Below are 19,974 nucleotides of genomic sequence, written 5' to 3'. Positions count from 1 at the left end.
ACAACAAACAGTCCTACATTAAATGGCTGAGTGAGATGGGGCATCTAAACTTTACTTGGCCTCAATTTTCTTATTAAATGAGAACTGGAACATAGAACATATTGATAATTTTTAGCTTAGAATTACTTCACTGAAAATAGTGCATATTTCATGAAAATATGAAATACACAGAAACCATCCATAATTACACCAACCTCACAATGATTTACACAATTATTTTCCTCAAATACACTTCTATAAAGTTGCAATCCTTGTATACAAATCATTTTATTTTCTACTCTCCACCCCTATTTATAGTAAAAAGCTACGCATTACAAACTAGATAGAGTCGCTGGCCAATATCAAAGAACAATTTAATTTATGCTTACAGTGGTGGAAACAACTTAGAAACAATATTCTAGACAGCCACAAGGTGGTGATGTTGCACCATAAAAAGAACCTTTTTAAAAAAATAAAATAGATTATACCAACTTCCCCAAAATGAAATTGACAGTTTTCCTCCATTGCAGGAAAGGATATCAGTTACTATGTTTACTAGAAAACATCAGAAAGAAAAGAAAATATATTCATCACACTTAGCAGCAACTATTCCAATTTTTAACCTAAGCAGCTATAGGCCTTTAAAACACAAAAACATAGGGCGATTTGGCATCATTACTCTATTATCCCACTAATCTTTCCTTTTCTCCCAGCTCCATCTCCTCCTCCACCTCTAAAAAGAGCGAAATATAATTTCACTTATCATGCATTGATGAACTTTATTTTTCCCATCCTTAAGATTCTTATTTCTCTGTCTTAAAATAATTTATACTAAAATTTAGCTATGTCAACAAAAGATAAACCTAAATGGTATCAGTACAGTTCTAAGAATGAGCTAGTGTTTTTCTTTTAATTTGCTATAATTTCTCAGTTTCTTATACAATATTATGTTTGCATATTACACCAAAGTTTTTACAGTAAAAAAAAATACATATATGTGTGTATGTGTATGTGTGTATATATATATATATAAAAGCATGCATTTGATAGTTTTTCCCCTTACCCTAGTGAACATCAGAAACAGGTTTCCCACTCCTATGCTGCAGGTTTCCGAAGACAATATAATTCAAATAACACTAAGTACATTAAAACTTGGGTTCCAAACTTACAGAATCAACGTAAGTTAACGTATAAAAAGAGCTGTGTAGATACTTGCTAGACAGAAAGGTAAGATGATAAAGCCCAAGACCTCATACACTTAGGTGGGGCACCTGAGTTATGGAGAAAACATAGCCAGTCTTAAACACAGAACCTGAACCAGGCCTCTGACTCCAAAATATAACAGCAGCAGCAAACATTTACTGGGCTCCTATTATATGTCAGTCACTTTACAAAAAAATTCTCTCTGGCCGGGCGCGGTGGCTCAAGCCTGTAATCCCAGCACTTTGGGAGGCCGAGACGGGTGGATCACGAGGTCAGGAGATCGAGACCATCCTGGCGAACACCGTGAAACCCCGTCTCTACTAAAAAATACAAAAAACTAGCCGGGCAAGGTGGCGGGCGCCTGTAGTCCCAGCTACTCGGGAGGCTGAGGCAGGAGAATGGCGTAAACCTGGGAGGCGGAGCTTGCAGTGAGCTGAGATCCGGCCACTGCACTCCAGCCCGGGCTACAGAGCGAGACTCTGTCTCAAAAAAAAAAAAAAAAAAAAAAAAGTTCTCTCTAACGTTATCAATTATCTATTAGAGTCATCATTAATAGTCTTATGAACAGATAAGAAAAATTAGGTTGAAGTAAATTGCCCAGGGCCATGAAACTAGTAAAACTTTGAATTTGAAGCCAGATTTTCTTGAGCTCAAAGCTAATGCTCTTTTCACTACATATGCACTGCAGAAACAAAATATATAATAAGAAACGCTGAGCTAATCCCATGCCTTAAAATGAGAAGTTTGCTGTATCAATCTGAAGTTACTATTCTCTTATTTTATCAACTAAAGCTTACGTCAGGTGGTTTTGTGGGCTGTTAAGCTAGCCTTTGAAAATATCTTTCCTTAAGGTTAAGAGAGAAAGAACAATTAATCGTAAAAAGATAAATGTGTAAAAGTATAAGCACATAAATAATGGAGTAGGTAAGCTGTTAGAGATCATGCTTAATAAATAATTTCCATGTATTCTGGGAAAGCATTCAGGACAACATGACATTCACATTCTATGAAGATCAAACTTCAGTATAATCTCTTATTTCAAAATGACACTAACATTTCCATAAGTAATTGGTCACTTGATTCAAACTGATATTTTAATAGTATATTTGCTTAACTGACTTTTTTCCTAAAAATTCAAAAATTTTTAATATTTTGGCATCCCTGAAATACACATACTTGCTGCATTTATGAAGCAGCAGAAAGCAGAGTCGCGAAGTTGAGCTGAGGATGAGAGGTGATTAAAGAGAATTACTCAGAAACTCAGAGCTTCTTAATGGCAGGCCAAACCCAGAACTGCTGATGAAACCAGCACTCTTCCACAGTGTGCTCATCAGCAGCATATCATGACTCGAAGTTATGTTCACCTCAAAACATCTTCTGATTGTTTCTTAACACATTAAGAATTCTAATTTATCAGCATTTAAGCAGCCATGGAGATGTCCTAACTCTTCAATTCCAAAGTGCCAATTTCAAGTTTGAGAAGAGCACATTTTGGTAATGTAATGTAGAGAACAGTTTTTAAGTCAGACAGACCTACGTGCAAACTTCAACTCTATTTGTGCATATTTAACCTGAGTCTCAGTTTTCCTGTTTGTTAAATGAGGATACTAAAACCAAATTAATATAGTATTGTGTATTTTTTTTTTTAAAAAAAGGTGTTAATATTAACTGTGGGAAAGTGGAACTCTTTTCTAGAATCAGGAATATAGAAGGTGCCCAATAACAGCTAATTTCCTAACCCCATCCCACCGTGATCACCACCACTGTAACCACACTCTCAATTACTCTAAGGCACAGAAACTCTCAATATTTTTCTTCTACACTTCCACAACATATAGAGAAAAGTAGGTTAAAAAAGCCCCTCACACACCTGCAGTAAGGATTAGAAATTACATTTAAGAACTTGAAAGGAATACAGTACTGCCACAAAATCTGTTATAAATACACAATTTCAAGATATTTTCAAGTTATTTACATAATAGATACACACTGTTAATTCACTATTTACAAATACTCTTCCTAAGCATTTTAAAGCATGCTGTAAAGGATAAATTTTCATCAGATAGTCCTCATTCTTAGAGGAAAGTATTAGAATCCAAAATACAGGGACACAATATCCACAGACCCAAAATGCAAAAAACTAAAAAAACCTGAAAGTTCATTTAGCAACAAAATCTGACCTGATGTGTGGCTATTTATTAACCTTACTTATCCACACACAAGCATTTGCCAAACAAAGTACAGGCACTGCCCTAGACTTCACTGGGTTTTATTTAACAGTATATGGAACGGATTACCTTTCCAAAATTCAAGAAAATTCTGAAATAGATCTGACATCAACGAGAAGGTATTATAGACCCAGCCAAGTGAATATGTACTGAAAACCAAGTGCCAGCTTTAAGTCACACAATAAACCCATGAATTGGGCATATTATTCTCACTTTTCATATGATACAACTAGGGCTTAAACTGAAGTTAACTTAAACAGTATCACTCAGCCCATGGGTGCCAAAACTCAAATCTAAGTTTGTCTTACTTTATTTAAGGCCCGAGCTCTAAATAGCCAATACATTAATGGAAATTAAATCACAAAGAAAGTTTTAAAACAAGTTACAATTACCACTTTTAACCTAGAAAAATGGTATTCCCAAGTATAATATATACCTTCCATTCCGTATTCACTTGTAAACATCGACACAATATTTCACAGAGCATAGACAAAAAGAGATGGCTATTGTTTTTCCCCGAGAGAAAGGGCTCAAAGAGACAGTGAAAATAAACACAAATACAATAGGCTTCTCATGGCCAGGTGCCTTGGCTCAAGCCTGTAATCCCAGCACTCTGGGAGGCCAAGGCAGGCAGATCACTTGAGGTCACAGGAGTTCGAGACCAGCCTGGTTAACATGGTGAAACCCCCACCTCTACAAAAATTAGCCACCGGGTGTCAGGTACCTATAATCCCAGCTACTTGGGAGGCTGAGGCAGGAGAATTGCTTGAACTCAGGAGGCGGAGGTCGCAGCGAGCTGAGACTGCACCACTGCACTCTAGCCTGGGCAACACGAGACTGTGTCTCAGGAAAAAAAAAACCAAAAAAACAAAAAAAAACAATAGGCTCCTCAAAAAGAAATGTCAACTAATCCTTTCCACTCAAATTTAGGAAAAAAAAAAAAAAATCATGGCTTTGGCATATTTTTGACCACAAAATTACTAACACAGCAACCTATGTTTATTTCAACCATATTTTTAGGTTTTTCCAGGAAAAAAGATCTACTCTTCTGATGACAGGATCAGATTTTGGGTCCTGCTGGTCATGGGTGTGAGGAGGGTTTAAGTGAGACAGCCCATAGGTGTCATCACTGTGGCCCTAAATAAGAGTTAGAGATTAGCTTGAAATTTGTTTTGTTTCTTTCATTAATTTAAAATTCAAACCTTTTCTCACGACTTTCCAAGTCAATGCCCTTACCCTAAACAAAGGCTTTTTCCTATAAGAGACACATCATGCCCCCAACCAACCTACTTTCTAGTCAAAAGCCCAAATTCCAAATTTGACACATTTCAGTTAAAAATCTCTATTTTTAAGTGGCTTACCTTAGCTAAGCGAAAAGCAATCAGACTATTTAATAATGAACATAACTTCTAGCTGAACTCTCAGTAGGCATTTTTAAAAAAGATTTAGCTTTGCTCAAAGTAATTTCTGCTTTTGTAGAAAGAAGTACGGAGGAAATGTTTTGAACAAGGAAGCCTAATGGAGGTCTCTTTGCAGTATCATTTCTCTTGCCTACTCGTCACTGTATCACCCTGTATCAAGTTTCCAGAGTTTGTTTGGATCAAGTCCGTGGCAATTATCTTAGGCTGTTTTAAATGTCTGGAAGGTTCAGATGTTAAGCTCTCTTTGTATTTACATTATACATGTGTACTTAAAGAATACTTGAGGGCTGGTCACACTAGCTCGAAACTTTAATCCCAGCATTTTCGGAAAGACGGCAAGGTGAGAGGATCACTTGGGTCCCAGAGTTAAAGACCAGTCTGGGCAATAAGGTAAGACCCCCCCATCTCTACAAAAAAATAAAAATAAGGCAGGGCACGATGGCTCATGGCTGAAATCAATCCCAGAACTTTGGGAGGCCAAGACAGGTGAATCACTTGAGGCTAGGAGTTCAAGACCGGCCTGGCCAACATGGTAAAACCCCGTCTCTACCAAAAATACAAAAATTAGCTGGGTGTGGTGACACGTACCTGTAATCCCAGCTACTCGGGAGGATGAGGCACAAGAATCACTTGAACCTGGGAGACAGAGGTTGCAGTGAGCCGAGATCGTGCCACTGTACTCCAGCCTGGGTGACAGTAAGACTCTGTCTTAAAAAATGAGTAAATAAAATAGAAATAAAAAATTAGCCAAGTGTCGCGGCACACACCTGTACTCCCAACTACTAGGGAGGCTAAGGTGGGAGGATCATTTGAGTTCAGGAGGTTACGGTTGCAGTGAGTCGTGATCTTGCCAATGCACTCTAGCCTTGGGTAACAGAACAAGACCTTTCTCAAAAAAAAAAAAAAAAAAGGAATATTTTAGCTAGCTAGAAAAATGACCTCTGACAGAGCACACTAGGACCCCAAATAACCAACTCAGTTTCTACCAACAGTTCTCAAACTAACATGTATAAAATCTCTTGAGACATTTGCAAAAAATGAAGATTCCTAAGCTCCACTCTCAAGGACCATATCAGAGATCTCAAAGGATACTCAAAATCAGCATGTTTAATAAGCATCCCAGACGACTGTTACACAAGGACTGCACTTTGACAAACACTGGTCTATACTATACTTCATCTAATGATGGTGTTAATGATTTCTTGTTCCCAGGCTGCACAGCAAAACCATCACTACCTGATATACTGCTAGCCATGTTAAGTGAGTATCCCAGATTTCATGCTTACCCTTTTAGCAACTGTTTTTTATTTGGCCAGGCATGGTGGCTCACGCGTGTAAATCCCAGCACTATGGGAGGTCGAGGTGGGGGGGATCACTTGAGCCCAGGAATTCAAGACCAGCCTGGGCAACAACTCTACTAAAAAAAGAAAAAGAAAAAAAAATAGCTGAGCATGGTAGTGCATAACTGTAGTCCCAGCTACTTGTGGGGCTGAGGTTGGAGGATTGCTTGAGCCCAGGAGGTCAAGGCTGTTATAAGCCATGATCACACTATTGCTCTCTAGCCTGGGAGACAGAGCTGCCAGAGACCCTGTCTCAAAAAAAAGTGAGGGGTGGAAAATTTGATAAGGAGCTCTGCCCATGCCAAAACGAAGCTAGAACTGTCTTTGAGAAATGAGTAGCTCACAGCAAAGTGAATACTTGTTTGAATTTTCAACTTAATAATACTGAATTACGAGCAATAAACTTGCTTTAAGGGCTTATGTTCTGGCCACCATGCTTTCTGCTTTATAAACATTATTTCAATTAATCCTTACAAAAATCCATTAAGGATGGTATTCTTTACATTTTACAAAAGAAGAAACTGAGGCAATCCTACCATTAAACAGTACTACCACAAGTCAGGTCTGCCTGACTTTAAACTGTAACTCTTAACCTGTATACCAAAAGTGCCTCTATTGTTAAAAACTTAAAAAAAGAAGAGCAATCTAGTTTGTTTACTTCTAAGGTAAAGAATATCCTACCTTATCCAAAACAGGTTCATTTAATTCTCTTCCCCAGTCTAACTAAACACAGACAAAAAATAGGACATCTTTGCAAGTTGGGGCTAATGTATAACCACAGTATCCTAATTTCAAGTCAGGACTCAACAGTCAGCTTCCACCTAGCCCAGTCAATCAGATTTATGAGTATACTGAATAGCTACCAAAAGAACTTGTTTTCCTTGTTTCCTAAAAGGCTATCATACCTACATTGTTAATGCTAGGATATTTCTTAACTACCCAAGTAATTTAGGGTAGGGAGGAGAGCCATCAAGAAGCACCTTCATGTAACTCAATCCGTGCCCTTCTTTGTGCCCCGGCCTTTCCAATTTCTATAAATCATGTTTCTCAGTACATCCAATTACCAAACTCCTCCCCGCAACAGCCAATGTACTATTTTCAGAAATTTGCAAAGAGATTTGCATGAGGATGCAGGGGCCCGTTTTTAGTGTACATGAAATGCTTCAAAAATGCTTCGCAGCTATGCACTAATAACCTAAATTCTTAAAATGAAATGCACTCACTACTCCACTCAGAAGCTATAATGTAATAAAAACTAAACACTCATTTTCTTCATTTCACCTTTAACCATGGCATTACTTAGCAGCCAACATGAACTAAAAACAAACAAACAAAAAACACTGCTGAGACTAAAATAAAGCAATAATGGATAAGGCTAAGAGATAAAGCGAGAAAAACCCAGATAGCAAGCAATGAATCTACCTGTTCTTGGAAAGGAGAAGCAGCACCTTATTCATTGTATTTCCATAAGAGAGGATTTCCATTCCAGTCTCTAGAAGGAAAGAGATTTCCCTCCACTATAATGACACCTCTCAAAGGAAGAGTAGCTTATCCCAAGCTTTTTCAAGACATTGCAAACAGAAAATGCCATTGGGGCTGGGAGCACGGGGGGAAAGGCTGCTCACTCTGGTCAAGGCCAGAGTGATAGTGAAGACACCCTGCTCCCCTAGGTCTCAAATCCAATCACAAGGGCAGAGGGAATTGATTTCTGCCCATCTGTGGCCCATTCTCTGCATGGGACGCTGTCTGCTCCAATTCACGAGATCGGGTAAATCACTACTTCCGAGCAGTGTGGACTATTGGGTCCTGTACTTTGTTAGATCCCACTGCCCTCAAGTAGAAAGCAAGTCAATCCTGCCCCATTATGGTGGCATACCAGGAAAAACCTCAGAGGCCGCAAATGTTCTCTTCTTTTCTAACCAAGGATAGTGCCAGCTATTCCCATCTGCGTAGTAAGCCAGATGTGCTGTCATTTGCACTTTTTAGACTCAGCTTTCCCTGTGGCAGGCTCAGACTCAAAATCCAGATTTGCAGAAAGTAGTAAGCTGTCTAAGCTTCAGCTTTCAAAACAGTTTTCCGGAAGTCCTGTTTTGGTATAATAAAGCTGATGCTATACTTAAATAAAATTTATGGTAATCTGTTACACTGATGGCCCCAAATGGATTCACATATTTGTACCCTTGAACCTGGGCTAGATTTCTGACTTGCTTTAACCAGTATAATGAGGTAGAAATGATACCGTGTCCCTTACAAGCCTAAACCTTAAGAAGATCTGGTTGCAGACCAGGCGCGTTGGCTCATGCCTGTAATCCCAGCCCTTTGGGAGGCCGAAGCGGGCAGATCACCTGAGCTCAGGAGTTCCAGACCAGCCTGGCCAACACTGGGAAACCCCATCTCTACTAAAAATACAAAAATGAGCTGGGCATGGTAGTACACGCCTGTAATCCCAGCTACTCGGGACGCTGAGGTGGGAGAATCGCCTGAACCTGGAAGGCGGAGGTTGCAGTGAGCCGAGATTCAGCCACTGCACTCCAGCCTGGGTGACAGAGTGAGGCTCCCTCTCAAAACAAAAGATCTGGTTGCTTCTGCTTTGTACTCTTGTGAGCCCTAAGTCATCAGCTACCAGGTAAGGCCAGCAACTCTTCTGGAAAGGCTACATGGAGAGAAAAGCAGCCACAGAGTGATCACCAGCAAAACCTGTCCAAATGAGCCCAACTCAGGAAAGCAAAACTGTAACAAAGAAAATGGTTGTTTTAAGTGACTTGGTTTAGGGCTGTTTGCTACGCAGCAACACATAACTGAAACTACGCTCACCTGGTTCCTTGTGTGTTCTGCATAATTTCTTCAAATCCCAGAAAAAGGACAGGTACAATTAATTACACTCTGCAAAATTACAACCTGAGAAGATAAAGTCCTATGCCCTTGTTAATGTCAGTGATTCCACTAAACTCCAGGTTCCAAGAGGACAGGCTTCATGTCTGTCATCTCAACACTGTACTCCCAGCACCTAGAAATATGTCTGGCACATAATAGGTACACCAGTATGTGCTGTGAGTGAATTACAGGTTTAAGCAATGTCAAGATTAGGCCAGGCGTGGTGGCTCACACCTGTAATTCCAGTACTTTGGTAGGCTGAGGCGGGCAGATCACCTGTGGTCGGGAGTTCAAGACCAGCCTGACCAACAAGGAGAAACCCCATCTCTAGTAAAAATACAAAATTAGCCAGGCTTGGTGGTGCATGCCTGTAATCCCAGCGACTTGGGAGGCTGAGGCAGGAGAATCTCTTGAACCCGGGAGGCGGAAGCTATAGTGAGCCGAGATCACGCCATTGCATTCCCGCCTGGACAGCAAGAGGGAAACTCCATCTCAAAAAAAAAGAGAAAGAAATGTCAAGACTAAATCAACAAATGCTAGTCTTCCTTATAACTTAAAAACCATCTGACACATGGTTTTACATTATACATAAGAGTTGTTTAAACATATGAATTGAAGTGCCCACTAAGGAGGGCTTTTTAATATATTTGGGTTTGTTTCAATGGTAGAGCTTATGATCTAATACCAAAAATAATAAAATATCATGATATAGGTTGAGTATCCCTAATCCAAATATCCAAAATCTGAAATACTCCAGAGGGTGTTTCTGTTGAGTAATGTAGGTGCCTCAAAGTTTCCCATTTTGGAGCATTTCAAACTTTGAATTAGGGATACCCACTTTATATATATTTTGGAAATTAGATCCTGATTCATATGCTCAAAAAATGCAAATTTTCAAAGACTAAGCTTTTATAAAAGGGAAACACAAACTTCATCTGTAAAAGCAACAGAATTCAAAATTTTCAAAATAAAATAAATACCTACATTTCACCAGTGTACTTTTCCAGATAAGAAATCAACTTCTGCTTTATCCTTGACAGAATAACTATTCTGTGGCACAATGCTTACAAATTTAAATATCACCTACCAGTAGCCACTGCAGTGAGATTACCATTTTAACACAAAGGAAAAAAACCGACAAATTCACCTCTACACGGTACAAAAGTTTAATACAATCCAAACAGGTAAATTCAAATCCTTCACATACAGCTCTTAACTAATGTTCCATTGTACATGAAGAGCAAGAAGTCGGGTGGGAAAAGAATACTGACATAGGAACAAAAATAAGGTTTTAGTTTTAGTTCTAATTGTGGCCACTAACTAGCCACTCTGGAAATGTAACTTTTTAAACTTTTTTTTTTTTAGCCTCAGCATATTCATCTAAAAAGCAATGGCTGGCCAGAAGCGGTGGCTCATGCCTGTAATTTCAGCACTTTGGAAGGCCATGGTGGGAGGGCTACGAGTCCAGGAGTTAGAGGCCAGCCTGGGGAAACACAGCAAGACCCCATCTCTATAAAAAAATTTAAAAATTTATCTGGGTGTCATGACAAACACCTGTAGTCCCAAGTACTTGGGAGGCTGAGGTCGAGGCTGTAGTTTAGCCATAACTGCGCCACTAAACTCCAGCCTGGGCAACAAAGCAAGATCCTGTCTCAAAAATAGATAAATAAAATAAAATAAAATAAAATAAAATATAAAGCAATTATTACTAACACACTTACTTATCAGTTGTCATGAGAACCAAACGATAAATATAGTTATTATTTACAAATGTGAAATGCTATACTAACATAAGCTATAACACTCTTCTTAATGCCAGCTAAAACAGTAAAATTTATCTATGTATGTTTGTATCATTTTTCCTCCATTAAGTATTATTAACTAGTTCCTTGGATACCATTATAAAGGGCAATTTATTGGATTTTCCACTGCTCATTATAATCGTATCACATTTTTAGAGTAAAAAACCCAGTCTTTCTAATAATTATGAAATCAAAGTGTATTAACATGCAATAACATGCTAACCTATTACCAGGGAGATAATCTTATAGGTACAGAAAGGTCAACTGTTTACCAATCACACTATGTTTTAACCATACTAGCTAGCTACTTAATCCACCCACAAAAAATTGAATAGGAATCTTCATTTACTTTGTAAAGTCTTCATTTTTATTTGATAAAGCCTTCCTGAAAGAAAAGAGTATTCTGAAAGTATAAATGAATAGAGAAGATAAAGTTTTTTGTTTTTTGTTTTTTTTTTGAGACAGAGTCTTGCTCTGTCGCCCAGGCTGGAGTGCAGTGGCGCCATCTCGGCTCACTGCAGGCTCCGCCTCCCAGGTTCACACCATTCTCCTGCCTCAGCCTCCCGATAAAGTTCTTAAAGTTTCTTATTTCACTTACGTCACCTCTCTCCTTCCTACTCCCTAGCCCAAAGTGAGACATACAAATAAAGTAACAATCCAAATAAATCACCTGATATTGCTAACTGCTCTTCTCTACCCAATTCATCCCTTAGACTCACCAGCTCTCATGCACATATTAAACAAGGAGGGTAGATACTCTGACAAAAGTCTAGGACCCGAGAATCACAAAATGTTAAAAACTAGAAGGAATCTTGTGGGATCATCTAGTCTTACTGACAAGGTCACTTAAAGGCAGTAACTATATTTAATTGATGGTAAAGCCATTGTATTATCTTCATACATAAAAGAAAACCATCATTGTCAACAATCTCCTGATTCCACTTTACCCACCAGCTGAATAATGCTTCAGGCAAATCATTTAAACTCCCGGGCTAGTTTATTCTGTAATATAATAGTAAATAACATTAGTCAAAATTCTCTGTAAACTGTAAACCACAACACAAATGTAATATTGTGTCTCTGTATATATACGGCATATCTCTACAGTAAGAGTTCTTATCAATACATAGAGGAATCTGAAGGTTCTACTGTTTTAAAAAGCTCCCAGTAGGCCTGGCATGGTGGCTTACGCCCTAAGTGTAATCCCAGCACTTAGCAGGCCAAGGCAGGCTGATCGCTTGAGCTCAGGAGTTCAACACAAGCCTGGGCAAAACAGTGAGACCCCGTCTCTACAAAAAAAAAAAGAAATACAAAAATTAGCCGGGTGTGGTGGCAAGTGCCTGTAGTTCCAGCTACACAGGAGACTGAGGCAGGAGAATCTCTTGAGCCTGGGAGGCGGAGGTTGCAATGCACCCAGAAGGCACCACTGCACTCCAACCATAGGGACAGGAGTGAAAGAAATCCTGCCTCGAAAATAGAAAAAAGCTCCAAGTAATTCCGACATGAGTGTTGTGGATGACCTTCATGTGGCCCATGGACTCCGCTAAAATTATATCCACGAAGCATAGGCACATATGGAAAATTTCCAGGCCAGCATAAGTTTTACTAAGAATTAGTAATCCCCAAAAAGTTGTAAAGTAGCACACACATGCTAAGGGTAAAGCTTCATGATCTTGCTCAAAATGGTACCACTGTTCTCCCAACCAACCTGAATCAGAATCAGTTATTTTTACTTTCTTCACTTGCCCTCTCATCCATTTTGGCTATTCGACTTCCTTTCTTCCTTTCCATTCGCCTGCACCACAGCTCAGATCCTCACTACCCATGACTACAAAAACTGGGAGGTCTTTCTACCTCCAGGTTCTCCCTACCTCAATTCACACTACAGGCCGCTATCCCACTAATCCTTCTGAAACAAAGTGTTCAAATTGTTTCACTCCCAACTCAAAATCATCTGTGGAAGCCCCATCACCTAGTAAATCCAAGGTCATAAGCCTGGCATTAAAAACAACCCATAAACTAGTTCAAATTTTCCCTTCAAGTTTTACCATCCTTTATCCTGGTACAAATAAGCTTATGTTCCATCCAAACATAAGTACGTGCCTCTCCCTAAATAGGGACTCTGTGCTCTCTTAGAGAGATACCTCTTTGCTTGGATTACCTTTCCTGCCTATCCAAAGTCATAATCGTCCTTCCAAACCATGATTTCAGAAGCCATAAGCTCTACAAACTAACCCTCTTATCTCTACCTTGCCAAGTAAGATCTGAGCTCTACTCTTTGAAGTTTACTTCTGAGAGGATTTTGGTACCATTTATGAAACTTATATATTAAAAGACAAATAGGGCATTTGTGTATAGCACTATCTACCTAATTAGTGTGAAGGCAGAAACTGCTAATCGGTTCATCTTTGTATTCCCCAAAATACCTCCCACAATTATGCAGTAAATGCTTAACAACTGTACAAGGAAGTAAAGGAAATTTCAGCCACCGTGGGGTAAACAGCAAAGATTACCATCTCTTTGAAGGCAGAGACTTTATCTGTGACATCCTGTATTATGCCGGTAGCTCATAATTATTGCTTTTCAAAACCCTGATGTAGATCTTACCAGCAGTTTCGCATTTTAAGGTAAGAACTATCTGAAAATGTTAATAAGCTATGTCCCAAAGAACTATTCCAAATACTTTACAATTCCCAATCTGAGTAGCTCCCAACACTTGGCCACTACACTTTCCATTTTTTAACATACTAACCATTTATAAAAAATGATCATTTCTAGTCGCAGCTAATTTACTACTTGATGGCTAAAAACAAGTCACACAATAAAAGAATGTCTTTCTTTTTTAAAAGGTGCATTTTGCTTACGTAATACACACAGATTTGGTGAGGCAGGTAAAGTGGATTTACACATGAACTCTTGTTTTAAAAAAAAAAAAAATGCAGGTAACTGTAAACCAAGTATTTCAGGTAAAAACACCAAATGGGGAAAACAAATATAACTTTGGACATGATTTTTTCCCCCATTACTATTACTAGTAACATTTTAAAGCAGAAACACAAAATCTTGTTCTACATTAACCTACACACACACAAAATTTTGTTAAACTTATCAAATAGAAAAAGAAAGCAAAATCAAGCCCCTGAAAAATATTTTTATTCTGTAAGAGTAAAAATGTCAAAATTATAACAGACACTACTCTTCTTTGGTAATGAAGGTTTCATATATTTACCAGAGCAAAGAAAACTCCAAATCGACAGAGCAAAGAAAGGACTGTGAACAAGACTGATCATTTAAAGGTCGTAAAGGTAAGGAGCAAACTACAAAATTAAATGTTTTTAAAAAAGGACACGAAGATGAAAGGAGAGTCTGTAAGTCACAGACAAGATAAGGACTGGTAAAATCTGCAAGGTCACTGGAACCTACCAGGTCACAAAAGGTGGAGGTGGGGGTTGCGATGGGGGGGCGGGGGATGGGGAGCTGCAGAGTCGGTGAAGAACGGGGAGTGATAAAAACATGTCAGAAAAAGACGTTCCAAGGCTGGAGTCCTTGGTTTGCAACGCTCAAATTGGGGTTAAAGTCAGGGCACGGGCAATGAGTCCATATATTTGTGTTTTGAGGGAGGTGTTAGGGAAAGGTGGAGGAAGGCGAAGAGAAGGCTAAGAAAGCCTAAGAACTGCAGCTGCAGAGTCACGGAAACACTTCGCTCCGCTCCAGGATCACTGGCACAGGCCTGTGCCAGGACGAACTCCGGGCAAGACCCGTGACCCCACCCTAGAAAACTCCCGACTCCCTGGCTGGAGAAGGCAGCCAAGGTAGGGCGGACCGTCCCCCGACGGCCCCTAGGAGGGTCCAGCCCGGAGGCGGACGGCGCCGGGCGCCCAGCACCGCGACCAAGGCTCCGGGCCCGTGCCCCCTCCCGCCCTGGGCGCCCGCACCCCCAGCCCCGCGCCGCGCCGTCCTTACCCGGCGCGAAGCTGTCGGCTCCCGGCAGCCGGGCGGCCACGGCAGCGGCACCTCCTCCTGCGGCGGGCGCCCTCACCCTTCCGCGCCCAAGATCGCCATCTCGCAGCAGGCGCGGCGGCGGCAGCCACCCAGGCGTCGGCCCCGGCAGCCCAGGCCGCCAGCAGCCACTCGGAACCCGCACGCGGAGCTTGCCGACACCCGACCCTCCCCCCACCCCCACCCCGGCCACGCGCCACCCCCAGCCGACCCCACACCTCCCTTCCTCGGGAGCGCGCCGCGTGGCCGCGTCGCCGGCGCCGCGCCCCGAGCGCGCGCCTCCCCGCCGGCCCCGGCACAGCGCGCTACGCCGCGGCCGCCCAAAGCCTCCAACTCCGGACCCGGAATCCGCCTCCCCCGAGCATGCGCAGCGAGGGCGCTCGGATGCTGCCTTAGGAAAACTCCGCTCCTCCTGGTCTTCCGAGCGGTCGAGCGGAGGGGGAGGGACAGCCAATAGCAGGGAGGGGCGGGGCCTGAACCTGTGGAAGGGGCGGGGCCGTCGCTGAGATTTGGGCAGGGGCTGCTCTAAACGCGCTCTGGGCACTGCTAATTTGACTTTCCGGTCGGCGGTCGAGCCCGGAACAGGACTTCTTAAAGTCCGGGGGCAAAAGTAGGCTGTTCATAAATACTCCGTGACCTGAGTGTTTGACCTCGAACCCATTGCAAGAGTAAATAATTGCATTTAGCTGTTGGTCATACCCGAAGACTTTCAGTCCGTTTTTTATTAATCAAAACGTTCATCTGTGGAAGTCCCACCACCTAGTCCTCACTCACATCAGCCCAGTGATAAAGCAGATACTTACTGACCAAGTACACGTGTTGGCACAACTAACGCACACAACAATCTGATAAAGTAGCGTCTACTGTCTGCATTTTACAGAAAAGTCAACTGGTTTAGAAAAGTGCTGCTGGTTATATGTATTGCTTTTAGAAGAAAGGTCAATATGCAAATAGAAGTCCGTGAGACCACATTACTTACCAGGTGATCCGGTTCCTACTTCAGAGAAGCAGAAGCCTTCAGGCATGGATTTCTACAGCTTTCCCAACCACCTGACCAACCCCGATAGATTATATCTACGTCCACACCCAGACTTACTAGTTTTCCTTCTGTCTAGGGCCAGATGCCCCTGCCCCTCTCCACTGCCTGCTCCCCATTTTGAGCGGTCCTTGGCACATCTTTAACTTCACTGTCTCCACTGCCTACAACTCTCAGCATAATCACGTTTTAAGACTAGGTCCTAAATTTTCCCTTGATTTTAAAACCTGTGGTTCTCTCTCCCCTTCCATTTTAACTGAGCTTTTGAACTGTGTACCAAAAACAGCGCCATCGCTTCATCAGTGTGTACAGAATTCAACAAGTATATCTTGACTGAACAATGCACATTCCCGCCTACCTCCATGCATTAGTTCTTGCCCTCTGGTTTCACACTTGAATTTGGTGCACATTATATACACAAAGATCATTCGAAAATATACATCTGTGTTACTCCACTGCTTAAAATCATTCGTTGGCTTTTTGGACCTCTCCTGACAAAGATTAACGTGATATTCAAGGTTCCTTTGATGCTCACATGCTCTCTCTCTCCTGTTATGAAAAACTCTTCACAGTGCCCCATATGTGCCCACTCATCTCTGCTTTAAACATGTACTAAGATTTTCTTCATCTTTTTCTTTTGCTGTCCGGTCCCTTTAAATAAATGCAATAATGTGCTTACAAACACGTCCTCAGAAATTCCTTAGGTATTCCCCAGCAGGGATCTGGACTCCTTCTCTAGAATGCATGCAGGCCTCCTGCTTCCTGCTCTGTGTTTCACTTTCAGCTCCCCTCATTGCTCAATTTCCTCCCTTGCTCAGAAGCTCTTAGTACTCACCTAGTCCCCAAGCTGACACCCAATATTGAACCAGCCTTTTGTTACTGACTATCTGTTTGGTTTCAAATGAACAATATTATAAATAGCATTCCATAACCATTGTTCATGTCCTTATTCACTGTCTTAGATAAATTATTAAAAGTAATAAAAAAGTGTGAACAAGTTTAGCCCTTTTGAAACATATTGGCAACTACCTTCCAGAAAGAGCATAGGCTCAGGTATCACATCACCCAGCATCAAAACACAGCTCTGCCAGCCAGTGCCACATTCTGACTTTCACAGACCCTAGGTGTTATACCTGTGTGGGCCTCATCTTCCATAAAATAATACTACATAATATATTTTATTACTGCATTGGTATGAAGACAAAGATATTACCATTATGCATTAAAATATTTTCTTTGACCTAAACATTCAATTTTTTGCCTTCTGATTTTAAAAGAAATTAAAACATTTTTGTGGGCCCCAGAAAGTGTTATAAGCCTGAGGCACTGTGTCTACTGTGCCTAATGGATAACCTGACCCACCTGCCACCTATAAGCTGAGAGATTTGGCCAATTGCTTAATCTAATTGTACCTCAACTAGAAAATTAGTATAGTGCTTCCACATGTTGTAGTAAAATAATATATAAATTGCTATAAGTAACACGCATAGAGCTACTTAACACATGAGCATGGCACATAATCAAGAAATTACTGTCAAAATGGTTATCAATTTTCCCACAGCACTACATGACAGTATGTGATTGTCCTTCTTCCATGTGCCCAAATCATCACGGTATGTTTTCATATGTGTATGTATGGTAGCTTATTTTTTGTCCTTTGTCCATTTTCTTACTGAGGTATTTCACAAAAGGGTGCTTCATGCAATGTAGATATTAATCCTTTGTGAAACTATTGATCGTTTCCATTTTTGTATTCTTTCATTATTTTTTACTTCACACATCTTTCGCATCCTAAGATCATATAATTCATCTGTCTTTACTTTTTTCTACTTGTTTGACATTTTACTTTTTTCATTAAATAATTTAATTTTCTAAGATTTATTTCACAATGATGATCTAACTTTTATTCTTTTAAAAATAGCTCAGGGTATTCCCCCAAACCATTTGTTTAAAAAATTGTTCTCTAACTGTAGTGGTTTTAAAATATGTCTACAGGCTGGGCACTGTGGCTCACACCTGTAATCCGAACACTTTGAGAACCCAAGGCAGTTGGATCACTTAAGCTTGATACCAGCCTGACCAACATGACAAAACCCCGTGATATGGTTTGGCTCTGTCCCCACGCAAATCTCATCTTTTTTTTTTTTGTTTGTTTTTGAGATGAATTATTGCTCTGTTGTCCAGGCTGGAGTGCAGTGGTGTGATCTTGCCTCACTGCAACCTCCACCTCCTGGGTTCAAGTGATTCTCTTGCCTTAGCTTCCCGAGTAGTTGGGATTACAGGCACATGCGACCACGCCTGGATAATTTTTTTTTTTTTTTAATTTTTAGTAGAGATGGGATTTCACCATGTTGGCCAGGCTGGTCTCGAACTCCTGATCTCAAGCGACCCTCCTGCCTCGACCTTCCAAAGTGCTGTGATTACAGGCATGAGCCACCATCCCCAGCCCTTATCTTGTCTTGAATTGTAGTTCCCATAATATCCATGTGTTGTGGGAGGGACCAGTGTCAGATAATTTAATCATGGGGGCAGTTACTCTCATGCTGTTCTGGTGATAGTGAGTGAGTTCTCACAAGATCTGATGGTTTTGTAAGGGGCTTTTCCCCCTTTTGCTCAGCACTTCTCCTTGCTGCCACCATGTGAAGAAGGATGTGCTTGCCTCCCCTTCTGCCATGATTGTAAGTTTCGTGAGGCCTCCCCAGCAATGCTGAACTATGAGTCAATTAAACTTCTTTCCTTTATATATTACCCAGTCTCGGGTATGTCTCTATTAGCAGCATGAGAACAGACTAATACACCCTGTCTCTATTATAATTTTAAGAATTTTTTTTAAAATTTCTTAATAAAATATGTCTTCAAATATGTGGATACTTCTGCCCTCAAAAAGTGAAGCCTAGCCAGGCACAGTGGTTCATGCTCATAATCCCAGGACTTTGGGAGGCCAAGGTGAGAAGATTGCTTGAGCCCAGGAGTTTGAGACCAGCCTGGACAACACAGTGAGACCTCGTCTCTACTAAAAATAAAAAAATTAGCTGGGCATGGTGGTGTGCACCTGTAATCCCAGCTACTCTGGAGGCTGAGGTGGGAGGGTCACTTGAGCCCAGGAAGTCAAGGCTGCAGTGAGTCATGAGTGCATCATGATTGCACTCCAGCCTGGGTGACAGAGTGAGAGCAAGACTCTGTCTCAAAATAAATAAATAAATAAAAAAGCCAGGAGGCAGAGGTTGCAGTAAGCCAAGATCGCGCCACTTCACTCCATCCTAGGCAACAGAGCAAGGCTGCCTCTCGAAAAAAAAATAAATAAATAAAATAAAATTTTAAAAAATAAACCAGTGGGGCCTAATTCTCTTCCAAATTGAATGTAGACTGTAATTAGTAACTTGTTGTTAATAGATATAGCAAAAGTGACAGTGTGTCACTTCCAAGACCAGGCCATAGAAAGGCATCATGGAGCCTCTCCCACTCTCTCTCAGATCATTCTCAGTTGCCATATGGCAAAGACACAGGAAGCTGCCCTGTGTAGAGACCCACATGGCAAGGAACTGAGACATCCTGCCAACAACCACCAGAGTCTGGGGCCTGCTGCCATCACCACGTGAGTGAGACATCTTAGAAGTGGATCCTTCAGCCTAAGTCAAGCCTCCAGATGATTGCATCTTGACTGCAGCCTCATCAAAGACCTTGAACCAGAACCACCCAACTAAATTACTCTCAAATGCTTACCCCATATCAACTAGAGTTGTAAAATAAGTGTTTATTGTTTTAAGTCACTAAATGTGAGAGATAATTTGCTATCCAAGAATAGATAACAAATACACTAATCCGGTTGTTCTCAACTTGGGACCATTTCGTATCCCGGGGACTTTGGCAATGGCTTACAACATTTTTCACGGGGGTAGTTTGGATGTTCCATTAGCATCTAGTGGGTAGATGTGATGGATGGTGCTAAACATCCTACAGTGCACAAGACAGCCCCATCACCCCACTCAAAAAACAAAGAATGATTAGGTCCAAATGGCATTAATGCTGAAGCTGAGAAACTCTGCCCCAACCTATTTTCCCTTGCACCTTAAAAGTTTCCTATTTCACCTG

General features: G+C 41.0%; 1 protein-coding gene across 3 annotated transcripts in view; it reads right to left on the bottom strand.

Annotated features, from left to right (window-relative positions):
• Nucleotides 1–15,003, bottom strand: part of WWP1 (WW domain containing E3 ubiquitin protein ligase 1) — a 141,337-nt gene extending 126,334 nt beyond the window's left edge. For all 3 annotated transcript variants that reach the window (XR_012416484.1, XM_045398467.3, XM_073999066.1), the window contains exon 1: nucleotides 14,811–15,003. The gene's annotated coding sequence lies outside the window, so the exon portion shown is untranslated. The remainder of the gene's footprint in view (nucleotides 1–14,810) is intronic.
• Nucleotides 15,004–19,974: the final 4,971 nt, after the last annotated feature.

The sequence above is a fragment of the Macaca fascicularis genome, chromosome 8, assembly GCF_037993035.2.
Source record: "Macaca fascicularis isolate 582-1 chromosome 8, T2T-MFA8v1.1".
In the NCBI taxonomy this organism is placed as follows: Eukaryota; Metazoa; Chordata; class Mammalia; order Primates; family Cercopithecidae; genus Macaca; species Macaca fascicularis.
The sequence above is the reverse complement of the archived record's forward strand: the minus strand, read 5'-3'. Positions and strand labels throughout refer to the sequence as shown.